The sequence below is a fragment of the Amborella trichopoda genome, chromosome 13 (assembly GCF_054954075.1).
Source record: "Amborella trichopoda isolate Santa Cruz 75 chromosome 13, AtrichopodaSantaCruz75HAP2 v2.0, whole genome shotgun sequence".
Taxonomy (NCBI): Eukaryota; Viridiplantae; Streptophyta; class Magnoliopsida; order Amborellales; family Amborellaceae; genus Amborella; species Amborella trichopoda.
The window spans coordinates 21,262,194-21,276,374 of NC_142348.1; the positions used below are offsets into that span (position 1 = coordinate 21,262,194).

Consider the following 14,181-nt stretch of genomic DNA (forward strand, 5'->3'; position numbering starts at 1 on the left):
GTACAAGCGTGTCTTAACAATTAAATAAATTCAATAATATCATTTGTCAACTTGAAAGTATTGGTGTGATAATAGATGATCAAGATAAGATAGTCACCTTACTTTATACATTGTCAGAATCTTATGATAATCTTGTTACTACATTGAGTTGTATTAAAGAATATTCTCTTAATTTAGGCTCAGTTTATATTGCACTTCTTGCTTATGAACTTTGAAAGAACGCATTGATGGATGATTCGATGGCTTCAAGGATGGATGTCCTTATAGTAAGAGGTCGATTGGATGAACAGGTTGGTTCATCAATAGATTCCTCAAGTAGTTGATCAAAGTCGAGAGAGTCTTATGATGAAGGTTGTTGGCTTTGTAGCTGCAAATAAAAAGGAAAAATCCCTCGAAGTGTTTCGGTTGGGAAATGGAAGGGCAAAGTGCGTTTAAGAATGAGGTTTGAAGAATCAACATCCAGTTCTATTGAAGATGAGGTGTTGATGGTGGGATTTAATCTCACGTACTATCAAAGTTAGGCTCTTGATAGTGGAGCTACACATCATGTGCCAACATAGATTGTGTTTTTATGCATATGAGTCATGTGAGAGCGGTTTAGCATCAATGGGAAATAATTCATCAAAATGAAATAATTCAATGAATAAGACGATTGGAATGGGCACGATTCACATAAAGATGTACATTGGGATGGTTCAGACACTTAAAAATATGAGATATGTGTCGAATTTAAAAAATAGCTTGATTTCACTTTCTTCTACAGAAATGAAGGGCTATAATTTACCAACCAAGGAGGAATGCTCAAAGTTTAAAAGGGGGCTCTAGTTATGATGAAGGGAGTATGAGAAAGAAACTTATATAAATTGTTCGATAGCACAATTGTAAATGAAAAGGTAAATTTGACAGTAGATAAAGATGAAGCTCAAAAGGAGATGGAAGATCTTGGTGGCAAAAAGCAAGATCTTGTTGAAGATATTCGACAAGGTAGAGAAATTGAAGATTTGTAACTTCAACAAGGGAATGTAAAGCTAAAAACACCACATGAATTTCCTTTGGGCTAATGTTTAAAACTTTGTGAACGAAAAGCCAACGTGATTCGAGTGTTGCCTGCTACTCTATTATTGGTTTTGATTATTGTCATGCTCTCTATAAAATTTGTCATTTCACTTGTTTATTATTTTTATGATTAACTTATGTCTAGCCTAGGAAGAAAATGTTGGAATTGAGTGAAACGGGTACTTCGGAATATAAGCAGTATGGGCAAGTATTACCAAGGTTTTGAACATAAACAAGGCTTCATGGGAGAGACTTATGTAAGGGATCTCTGTGATATGATATCAAGCATTGGTTGTAGTAAAAAATGATTCATCTAGGGGTAGATGTCCTCAAGAATTCAAGGAGAATGGTATTGAAGAAAGTGGAGTTTGCATAAGAACAATAAACACGAAGGAAGATGAGCAATGCATACTTATGGAAGTTATTGAATTAGAGTGCTTGCGGATTTGGCTAAGTTCTCTAGGTACTTCAAAAAGGGAATAACCAAATGGTTAGCAAAGCGATGGTGTGATTTTATATCAAGGTAGAGATTATTGGGATGTGATGTCAAAATCACTCCTATATGGCATTTCTTCTTTCATGAGGGGTATTTTTTTCATAGAAGAATGACCTTTTATGGAGGCCCACAAAAGGCATTTTTAGGTAGAGAAAACATAAAGAAAGATGTAGATAATTTTGGGGGAAAGAAATTGGGGTTTTTTGCATAACACTAGCATCATTATGGCCTTGTATTGGGTTGATTTTTCATCATTTCTTCACAGCGACAGTCTTGATCAATGGTGACGAAGAGTGAGTCGATTGATAGTTGAATTATGGTAGGAATATGTATTTGAGCATTCTTTATCATTTTATGAAGTAATCTTTACAAAACTCCAAACTTGTAAATTGCTTCTATTGATAATGAATGCAACATTGCCCCTTGTCATGAATGTAACCCATTTTGGGTGAACCACGTAATGTTTTTGTGTGCTTTCCACTTCTACTTGTGTTGTGGTTTGGTAATTTTTCATTTTACTTGTTTCTCTTGTTATATATATATATATATATATATATATATATATAAGAAAAAGCTTGGGTGAGCTCACTAGCTCATGGAATAGTATAAGCCCAACGGCCCAGATTGAATTTGGGCCGATCTGACGAACACGGATGTCTGGTAGTGTTTGGATTTTAATTTTTTTTTCTACAAATCCAAATCACTTGAAATTTTAGGCGTATGTTCTTCTCATCAAGCCGCACCTAATAAAAATATAAAAGAAATAATTCGTGAAAAAAATTGATCAAAATACCCCTGAAACATTTCAGGGGTATTTTGATCAATTTATTTCATGCAAAATATGTTTTTGATTTTTTTTGGAGATTCAATTATTTTTGATATACACACGCTCCAAATTTCAAGTAATTTGGATTTTTATAAAAAAAATTAAAATTCAAACACTACCAGAAATTCGTGATCGTCAGATCGACTCAGATTTAATATGGACCGTTGGGCTCATTTTTTCTTGTGGGCGAGTGGGCTCACCCTAGCATCTTATATATATATATATATATATATATATATATATATATATATATATATATATATATATATATATATATATATATATATATATATATATATATATATATATATATATATATATATATAAAATGTATTACACACATTATTATACTTAGGTATTTTGTTTGGGTGTTGGAATCATTGTTGTGAGGTTCTCACCACATCAAGTAGGGTTTTGGATTATCCTGATTTGCCAACATTTGTCTAATGTCCAAAATATTGAACCACCCCATTTGTAGGGCAGTTCAATAAGGGAAACATTTGACGACCCTACATTTTTTTTCCCCATCTTTGTCTATAAGGCGGTTCGATGTTAAAAACATTGGATTGCATAGACTTAAATTTTCAAATGTTTAAACTTTAAAGCATTTTGTAAATACTTAGGAAAAAGGTAGTTCAAAAGCGGTTCAATGTTCAAAAGCTTAGACAAAAAAGATATAAAAGAAGCAACTTTCTACTGCAATCATTAACAGTGATTATATAATTAAAAAAATATTTCCCTAGTCTATGTTGTATTGTATAATTATTAAGATAAGTAGAAAGTGAAAGTAGGGGATATAAAAAGGGCAATCTAAATTGATTTGAACTGGTGTACGAACAGGAACAACTTTTTACTGCAATCATAATAAAAAAAATTCTACATCCCTCTGTCCCCAATTTGGATTGGAGCCCTCATCTTACTCTCATATAAAAACAAAAAAAATTTCCACATACCTCTACCCCCCATTTGGATTGTAGTCCTCATCTTATTCCTATGTAAAAACATAATTTTTTAATAATTGGTAAGTGAAAGTAGGGAACATGTGTAGAACTTGATGAGGTCATAACAAAAAAATTTCTACATCCCTCTATCCTCAATTTGGGTTGTAGCCCTCATCAGCTCATATAAAAATAGTAATTGGTAATCGATGAGAAATTACACAACACAATCATAATAAAAAACTTCACACAACATAATCCTCATAAGAGATTAATAAAAGCTCAACTGAAATAAAATGTCTCTTTAGTCTCCTTCAATGCTTCAAAATTTTCTACTGCAATTACAGAACCTTTTAGTTTACTAATCAAATTTCTTCCCATTTTTTAACTTATTCCATAAAGATTTTGATTTGGTATCATAAATTTATTGCTAAGTTGAAATTATATATAGAGAGACATTTGAAAGACTTCTATAAAAAATAAATAAAAATAAAGCTTATCGCAATAAAATCATGTTATTCCAATCGTATTATTCCAATGACTTATCATATTGAAAGCAAAGTCTACTCATGTTTGCTAAACATAGCCATATTTTTCGTATTTGGTTGGCAATGCATTTCCCATATTTCTTTGAGACATACCCAAACACTAGAAATGTATTTCCCAAGTTGCATCTAAATACTACCCAAACAGTGACAATCCACTTGCAGGTAATGTATTATGCAATAATGTATTACGTTAGTAATATATTTCACAGACAATATATTTTCAGGTATCCAAACGGCCCCTTGAAGTATTTGTATGCCAAGCCTGGCTAGTGCTGGCTTGACCCAAAACCTTTTTAATTATACATCACACATATTAAATAAAGGGTGTGGTTTGCATAAGTTTGCAACTTTAAATAATCAAATTAAGGCACACCTAAATTTTATCATAAATATAAATTTGATATATAAAAAATTTAGAATGGCTAGAGAATCTATTTTCACGTCTAATTATAAAATTTTAAACTCTAAACATGGTTTAAATCAGGTAGATCTATAAACGCTTGAAAATCTTGAAAATGGACGATCTAGATAATGTATTGTAAGATACATTATTTCACGAACTTGAAATTTGTTTTCTTTTCATATCATACATCTCGAGGTCAAGAAGATTAGAGGGTTTTCCAACATCGAAACAACATTTTATGATGGATTTTTAAAGTGCATCTTTAATTCTACATTTTAAAGTTGCAACCTCTTTTAAACCTTTTCCTTAAATAAAAAGTTTTATGCGTCTAGACGTCACACATCCATCTTAAGATGGATGCAGTGTGATGATCCCTCCAAAAAAAAAAAAAAAACAAACTAAAAATCTAAAATTTTCCTTCGAAAAATTATTATTTTAATTTTAAAAATTTACCTTTTTTAATAGATTAATGATTTCCATGTTAGAAATTATATATACCTAACAAAAATTTAATTCTAAAATTCATCTAAAAAATGGATCATAAAAGGGCGACGCATACATATGAGTCCTAAGACTCATAAAAGCCATGTCCTAAACAAAATTCTTTCTCATATTTCTGTAAAGCTGCCTGGCCTAGTTCGAAAACAATTAGTTTACAAATGCTTTTGCATTTGGAAAAAAATTATATAAAGTGTCAACTTTCTACATGTAATGCATACTTCAAAAATCAGTTGAAAAAGGCTGTTACGATACTAAAAAACCACCGACAGATCATCTCAACCTTGAGATGTATGAATATGAATACGTCTGGATGTGTTGGTAGAACTGAAAATTCTAGGATTTAAAAAAAAGTAGTTAGTTTTAACCATGGGTGTGATTTGCAAAAGGTTGCAACCTTAAACAATCAAAGTAAGGCATGCATCCAAACTTTGTCATAATTTGCAATTTTGGTGTAAAAAATTCTTAAGATGGCACGATAATTTAATTTCATCTCTAGTTATGAAATTTTAAACTCCAAAAATGGTTCAAATCAAGCAGATCTATAAACGCATGAAAATCTTGAAAATGAATGCTTCAGATTGTGAAGTACAAAATGTACTGCATTTGGGACTTGAAATATATTTTTTTCTGCATATCAGTAAATCTCATTGACGAGATGATCAATAAGATGTTTTTCCAACATCAAAGCAGCTATTTTTGGAATTTTTTTTGAGGTGCACATTAATTCTACATTTTAAGTTCTCAACCGTATATAAACTTTTTCCTTAACCATTTATTGGACATCTATTGAACGAGATATTAAAATTAAGTTTTAATCATTCGGTAAGGATTTAATCTTGAGAGATCAATATTTATCGAATAATAATGAGATTTGATTCATAGCTCATCCATAATAAGACTAACAACATGGATGTTTAAAATTTTTTAAAAAAAAAAAAAACAAAAAAAAAAACCAAGCAAAACTGACTAAAATTTTGCATTATATTACGTCTGATTTTTTATTTTATTTTATTGCTAAATCAGTTTCTATAATGAAATGCATGTTCTTTACTCACTTAATAGTAATACAAACATAAAGGTAATACACTTTTCATAAATTTCAAATCATACAACTTGGTAATACAATTCTTATTTATTTAATTAAAAAACAATACAATTTCTCATTTATTCAATTCAAATCACATAACTTGACACTACAAATTACAAAAATCCTAGTATAATGGATGATCTCAATTTTAATAGGTCACCCAATTTGAGTCAAGAAATTACATTTTCCACTACTGAGATAACTGGGAGTGTAAGAAAATTCATGGGGTTTTCTGATGTCCAAAATACCGAACCACCCGATTTGTAAGACGGTTCAATAACGGAAACATTTGACAACCTTAGATTATTTTCCAAGCTTTGTCTATAAGGCGATACAATGTTAAAAACATTGGATTGCCTAGACTTAGTTCTTCTAATGTTTTAGCATTATGTAGATACTTAAGAAAAAGGTACTTCAAAAGGAGTATGATGTTCAAAAGCTTGGACCGAAAAGATATAAAAAAGAACTATGAAAAAATGCAGTTTGATGTTTTTAACATCAGAGGCCCCATAGGCAACGTTGGGCAAAAAATGCAGGTGGGCATGATGTTCCACTTATCGAATCTCTACATAAATGGGCCGATTCGATATATTAGACATCGGACCTACCCAAAAATGTCAAGAAAAAAAATAACCAGTTCGATGTTTGAAATATGGAACTGAGAGCATGACTAGAAAAAAAAAAAAAGTTTGGGAGAGTAGGACCTCATGGTAAAATTACCAAAACTATGGATCTAGTAGTAAGTTTAGTGATTTTACCTAGCCTATATGTAAAGAAAATTCAAATATTTGTATGTCGAGCCTGGCTAGTGCTGGTTCGAACCAAAACTCTTTTAATTATACATCACACCTATTAAATAAAGCGTGTGGCTAACCTCAAACATTCCAATTAAGGCGCACCTCTAAAATTTATCATTAATGTAATTTTGATATAAAAAATTATTAGGATGGTTTGATAATCTATTTTCATCTTTGATTATAAAATTTCAAGCTCTAAAAGTGGTTTAAATCAAGTAGATCTATAAATACATGAAAATCTTGAAAATTGACGATCAAGATAATGTGTTGCAAGATACACTATTTCGCAACTCGAAGTCTTTTTTTCTTTTCATATTCGTACATCTTATTGTCAAGATGATCAATTAGAGAGTTTCCAACATCCAAACAATAATTTATGATGGATTTTTTAGGTGTATCTTTAACTCTACATTTTAAGGTTACAACTTTATTTAAACTTTTTCCTTAAATAAAAGGTGCGCTTTATGCGGTGGTACATCACACATCCATGTTAAGATGGATGTAATAAGGTAGTCCCTCCAGAAAAAAGATAAATACTAACGGTCTAAATATTTTCTTCAAAAAAATATTATTTTAATTTTAAAAAGTTACCCTTGTTAACATACTAATGATTTCCATTTTAGAAATTATGTATACTTAACAAAAAATTAACTCCACAATCCATCCAAACAATGGATCATAAAGAGGGGACGCATACATATGAGTCCTAAACCTCATAAAAGCCATGACCTAAACAAAAGTATTTACCATATTTCTATAAATCTGCATGGCATGTCTCTTATTTTAGGTCCCTCCTCGCGCCAATACAGGGTTGATGCTCAGGAGGAAAATCGGGAACGAGGTTCGCGAAACTTGTTCTCGAAGCGGACTCACAAGTGCGGGGATCAAAAAATCCCCGACTCAGATGAAAGAGTTAAACAACCCCGAAGACATGTGTGTGTGAGTGAACAAGAAATAGAAGAAAAGACAGCCAAGCAAGAACGATCCGACGATCGGGTAGCGTATCCCCAGTGGAGTTGCCAAGCTGGTTAGGTGCCTCGATCTCGCCTTCCAGGTTGGGATGACCTGGTGGTATCGTTCCGGATTCGAAATGGACCCAAGACCTGAGATCGCTCTCTTGGGAACTGTGTAGGGAGGACGGGGGCAGGAACACCAATCGGTGATAGAGGAATTTGGGTCGTGGGGTGGGACTTACCTCATGTGGGTCGGTGACACGCTCGGGCTAGCTCGAATGGGTGCCCTCTTAGATCACATAGAATGTCCCCCTGGCATGTGGCTGGTTCGAAATCGCCTCCCTTGATATGTTTCTTCTTTCCTGCGATCATACACAATCATTATAATACAGACAAGTGGGTCAGAAGACCCCACCTTATCTTTGAATGAATGCACACAGGCGTATACATTCGAGGGGATAATGAAGGAACAATGCTATTAGGTCTACGTCAATTAGACAACCTTTCGACGTCTTCTTAATAAGAGATTCGTGACATTATTTCTTAATGAAAAACAAAAGCAAAAGGGGCTGAAATAAAAAAAGAGAGGGAGAGACGAGAAAAGACAGAGAAAGAAAAGAGTAGAATAGAGGAACAAAGATCAATTTAGCTTTCACCTAATTCTTCAGAAAGAGAAAAAAAAGTAGAGATAGAAAAGAGAAATGAAGGGCCAGTATGTCTTTCAACTAGTCATTCAAAGAAGAGGTAAAGAGAAAAGAAACGAAAGGCTAGTATGACTTTCAACTAGTCATTCAGAGAGAAAGTAAAGAGAGATTTTTTAAAGAAGAGAGAAACAAGGCACTAGTATGCCTTCCAACTAGTCCCTTGCAGTGCAAGTGAATGAAGAGAAATAAAGACAAAAAGTTGGTTTGTTTTTCGCCTAGATCCTTTAAAGAAGAAGACAATGAAAAGAAAGTTAAGAGAGAGAAGAGAAAGAGAAAGCCCAGCTGGTGGCTTAGCTGCCGTCTGTGAAGAGAAAGAAGAGGGAGTGAGAGTCACGGACAGTGGCTTGGGCTGCTGCCTGTGAAAGGAGAGAAGAGAGAGCACAAACGATGGCTTAACTGCCGTCTGTGAAGAGAGAGAAGAGAGAGTGAGAATACACAGACAACGGCTTGAGCTGCCATCTGTGAAAAGAGAGAAGAGAGAGCACAGAGGGCGGCTTAGCTACCGTCTATGAAGAGAGAGAAGAGAGAGTGAGAATACATGGACGTCAGCTTAGGCTGCCGTCTATGAAAAGGGAGAAGAAAGAGAGCACAGACAGCGGCTAAGCCGCCGTCAGTGAAGAGAGAGCACATACAGCGGCTTAGCTATCGTCTGTGAGAGTGCACAGACGGCAGCTAGGCTGCCATCTGTGAAGAAAATGAAAGAAGAAAGAGAAAGGAGATAGATAAAGAGAATAGAGAGAAAGAGAAGAGAGAGAATACAAAGAAAAGATAGAGAAAGAAGAGGAGAATACACAAACGGTGGCAAGGCTGCCGTCTGTGAAGAAAGGGAAAGAAGAGACAGAAAGGAGATAGAGAAATAAAAGAGAGAGAAAGAGAAGAGAGATAATACATAGAAAAAAGAGAGAAAGAAGAGGAGAATGCACAGACGGTAGCTCTGTTTATGAAGAAAGGGAAAGAAGAGACAGAAAGAAGATAGAGAAAGAGAACAGAGAGAATACAGAGGAAAGAGAGAGACAGAAAAGGAAAATGCACATACGACAGCCTAGAAAGGGAAAGAAGAGAGAAAGGAGATAGAGAAATAGAAGAGAGAGAAAGAGAAGAGAGAGAATACAGAGACCCCAATGCGGCCAGCTAAAAAGGGTAGGCTTACATAACCCGCCAAAAAGGATAAAATATTGTCACCCGTCAATATCATAATAGATTTTTCACCCATCACCATGCGTAACGGATTTTGTGATTTTTGGGGAAATCTCGGTTAATCTCGGGTAATGTCTTTTCATTTCCTTACTATTAAAGTGTACCCAAACAGTGTAAATATCATATTTCCTTGTAATCTATTGTTACGTAATAGATTTCCCAATTAGACGAAAATTAAGTTATATTTCTGATAATTTTCCTAAGCAATAAGACACATAACTTTGTAATGAGAGAGAGCCTAGATATAAATAACAAATGTATTTTCAATTTTGCAAATGCAAGTTGATATGAGTATGATGGAGATAGTGGAAATAGGCCAAATCATGTGTATGTCCGTCATTATTTCATTTTAATAAAAAGTATGCAAACAAATAAAAGCACGATGTATACAACTTTTTAATAATTAATAATATAACAAAGTCGTTGACAAATGAAGGAATATTCAAATGAAATAGCACTCTCTTGAATGAAATAATAAAATAGCTATTTACATATCAATGAGGTCCAATGGAAGATTCAAAATGTTCAAACAAAGAAAATGCGATGAATGAAATGTAAATTTATAATAAATAATTTTCAAAGCATGAAAACGTTCTTAACATGGACTTTTTATTTGTATTTTTAAAGTCCTTAATAAAAATAGGCTAATTGTTACTAATGAAAATTTGAAGCATTAGATTTTTAAAACATAAAATTGAACACATTTTAAACCAATTTTCTTTTTTGGAAATTATAATTAGAGAAGATATTTTAAAAATATTTGGAAAGGAAAAAATAGACATAAATTTTGAAAATATTAAAACCTTGTATTAGAAATAAAAATAGTTATACGTTATTCTTTGAAGCATAAAACTTCATACTTGATTGTATAAATTTCACAAAAATAAAAGGCACACTTTAATAATTTTTGTAATTAATAAATTAGTCAATAGTATTTTAGAGAAATTTTTTTTAAAATGTTACATTGAACGTATTAGAAAATTATTTTGGTGTTTTGAAATATTTATAGTTCTAATATATATATATATATATATATAAACATATTTAGGAGAACACAAAATGCATAAATAATTTTTTTAAAAATCCGAAACTTGTTAACAAATTTAGGAGAGCACAAAATGCATAAATAATTTTTTGAAAAATCCTAAACTTGTTATTAAAAGTAAAGATTCATATAAAAAATAAGGTGACTAAATCAAACCCATTATTCACAAAATATTAGTATTTTATACAATTTCTGTTAATTTCGTTAATATCTACGATTCGCAGTTATGTTTAAACAATACTAAGCATCAACCCAAAGGCATGGGATTTTCTCAAAATTAAAATTTAACATATATATATATATATATATATATATATGATAAAAGTTATTATCAATAATAAGATCTTAAATCAAGCATTTTAATGAAAATATCCTCGAAATAAGATCATGAATAAACTAATTCAACATAGGTACTTATGAAAAGGCATGGTTTCTCTAGTACGACACTTCTCTAATTTTGGTTATAACCTTGTTTTTGCAAAAACATGAAGTAATAAAATTTTAAAATATATAATAGAAAATTTTAACTTTCCTTTAAAGATGAATGTGCTTTTTAATTTTCGTAAAATAGGGATAATACTTGGAAAAAAAATATAAAAGGAGACAGTGGAAAAAGTAAATAAAAGGAATTACTACAACTTACCTTTGGACTTTGTGAAGCTTCACTCAATTGAAAATAATACTTGGAAGGTTAATGCAGTAACAAAATTTTCTAAGAAATAAATAATAACCTTTCTTCTTCCCATAGAGACTTGTAAAAGTTGGTATTGAGCAAGGCATTTAAGACAAGTGGTTTAAAAAACAGATCAGTGCCCCGTATCGGACACCCCAAAAACCTATCCGGATTGGTAAATCAGCAGTTCAGATCGGGAATCGACCGAATCTGTTGGATTTGGCAATAAAAAATCCAAAAAAATAATTAAAAATTATTATAAATGTTGTTTTTTAGGAATCTAATAAGAAATTAGATATTACATTATTAACTTTCATTTTTTTCATCAATATGTGAATAATGAGATGTTCTTTCCCTGTATGAATTTATGTTAGCCATTAAATTTACATCACACAAAAGAAAAATCATAGAATTATCATAAATAAAGTATATAATCATACATGGACTACAATAAAGAATGGATTAAATTAATAAAAAAATAGCCATCAAAATCTCGAATTGGGGAAAAACCCTAATCCACTAAAAAAACCCAAATTATTACAACTTAACTAACTATATTCTAAAATTATTACAACCTAACTAACAATAATATTATATTATATACTAAAATCGAAATTGTTGGCTTATATTTTATAATTATTTTACTATACAAATAATAACAAATCCAAAATATCTTATAATATCATTTAATTTAAAATATATTATTGACAACTGTAAGAAAAAATAGTACATCACATAATTTATAATATAAATAAATTAATAAATAAAATACAAGATTTGGTTATCAATATATAAATTATTAAAATGCGTATCAATTTTCGAAATAACACTTTAATTTTTCAAAAATCTAATTTTTTAGGTTTCTAGAATAAATTTAGTGGAAGAGATTGTTAGTAGAGAGAGAGCTTTCAAATAGCCTCATTGTATGAACCATATCTTTAAATTAACATTTCTAAATTTATGTTAAAGACCGCCATGTTATAAAAATAAAAAATATAATTAGACCATTTATTCCTAAGTAAAAAAAAAATTAATTATAGGCATTCATATATGAGAGAGAAAAAAAGAGCTAACATATTTCAAGCCTATATTGTATGACCTTTACATATCTAATTTAAGCTTACGATAATCGCAGCTCAAATCTGTGCTTGAAAAGCATGATACTTGTGTGTATTACCTTTTAGTTATTTTTTGACAATAAATATTTATTGTATTACCTCTTTTTCTTTTTCATTTTGACTAGATAAATAAGGAGACGGCACTGCTCAGGTAACTTTTATTTATTTATTGATAAAAAATAAACTTGTTGTATTACCTTTTTTTTATTTTTTGACAGTAAATACTTATTGTATTACCTCTTTTTTGTTTTTTTTTGACAAGATAAATTATAAGACGGTACTGCCAAACATGATAACCGACTACGCCACAACACTACTTGTTGTCTTACCTTTTATAATAAAAGGCTATATTATAATTTAACTTTTCAAGCCTAAGTACCATGCTCAAATCCCCATCGAAAAAATAAGAGAAGTTTGACTACAATAAAACCCTCCTCAGTACCATGTTTAAATGCGTGCTTGAAAAGCGTGATCAAGCATGCAGCTGACAGAGGCACACGTAGCCATACTTGTACAATGCCATAATTACCCCTTTTTTTAAAGAAAATTACAAAAATGCCTTCTAACACGGCCACGTCATAATCCGTTATGTGACATCAAAATCGCTCAACTTGCCCGGTTCCTTTCTAAACACAAGTGGTTTCCTGTTTTAAGCTAGAATCGACATGGGAATCAATCACGGCCATATCATAATCCGTTATGTAATATCATAATCAATTTTGTGACGTCATAATCGCCCAACTCGCTCGGTTCCTTTCTAAACATGGGCGGTTTCCTGTTTTATGCTAGAATCGACACGGGGTGACCGATTCCCGTGTCGAATCACCCGAGTCGCCCGATTCCTTTCTAAACACGAGCGGTTTCCTATTTTGAGCTAGAATCGACATGGGGTGACCGATTCCTATGTCAAATCGCCTAAGTCCATGCTGACTTGACGACTTTTAAACTACTGTTTAAGAGTATAGGTACGCATTCCTTTCATGAATTCCCCAATGGGTACAGAAGTCCATATATATTTGATATTGTCTTGCTTCTTTGTCTTGCCCTCTGAAATCCAATAGCTCTCTCTTGAGATACAATTTCCACAAAATTTGCTCTTCTTGTACTTAGTAACACAATGGAGAGAGAAAAATGATACAAACATATTAAGACTAGATGCTTGTGAGGCTCGAAAGAGAAGCTCAAGAAGAGGGCATCAAAGGAATTGTCCCATCTTAAAAGTGCCGTTTGAAAAAGTGGAAGGGGGTAACTTGCTTATCAAGTCACCATACCACAAGAATAGAATGTCACCTTTATCTCTTTCCAAAAAACAAAAATGAAGAGGGATGGACCCCTTTTTTTAGGAGGTTATAAGATACACTTCCAAATATAGTTGTTATCGCTTAACCAATACTAAAAGTAAAAAATATGGGAGACTAAAGTAATAATTTACTCTCTCTTGAGTTTGTGTATTCCTTTGTAGAGATAAGAAGCACAGAGAGCCTTCTTTTGCATATAAGAAGAATAGAGAGAAAGTTACCCTTCTCTTATGACATATTTGTTTTTCTGAAAGATATCTTATGGAAAGTTGAATGTTTTGTTCTAGAATATTTAAATAAGTTCTGGGCGTTGTGTTTGATAACCTGCTGCAATGTTCAGAAAGTTTTGAGTATTGTGGTTATATATATATATATATATATATATAAAGCATTTACAAAACACTTATAGATGCAGCTCTACAGTACTTCACCTGCACCTCATCACCGTCCAAAGTTCATCACATGTTTACAGTTGTCTAGTAGTATTTGAATTTTTATAATTATTGTACTAATCATATTTATCTAAAATTTGGGTCGTATG

The 14,181-nt window shown here is 31.9% G+C and overlaps 1 long non-coding RNA gene across 1 annotated transcript in view; it reads right to left on the minus strand.

Moving 5' to 3' along the window:
• Positions 1 to 7,384: 7,384 nt before the first annotated feature.
• LOC148779074 (uncharacterized) overlaps positions 7,385 to 14,181 on the minus strand; it is a 49,695-nt gene continuing 42,898 nt past the window's right edge. Inside the window, exon 3 of the long non-coding RNA XR_016047408.1 lies at positions 7,385 to 7,967. This is a non-coding gene — a long non-coding RNA (uncharacterized LOC148779074). The remainder of the gene's footprint in view (positions 7,968 to 14,181) is intronic.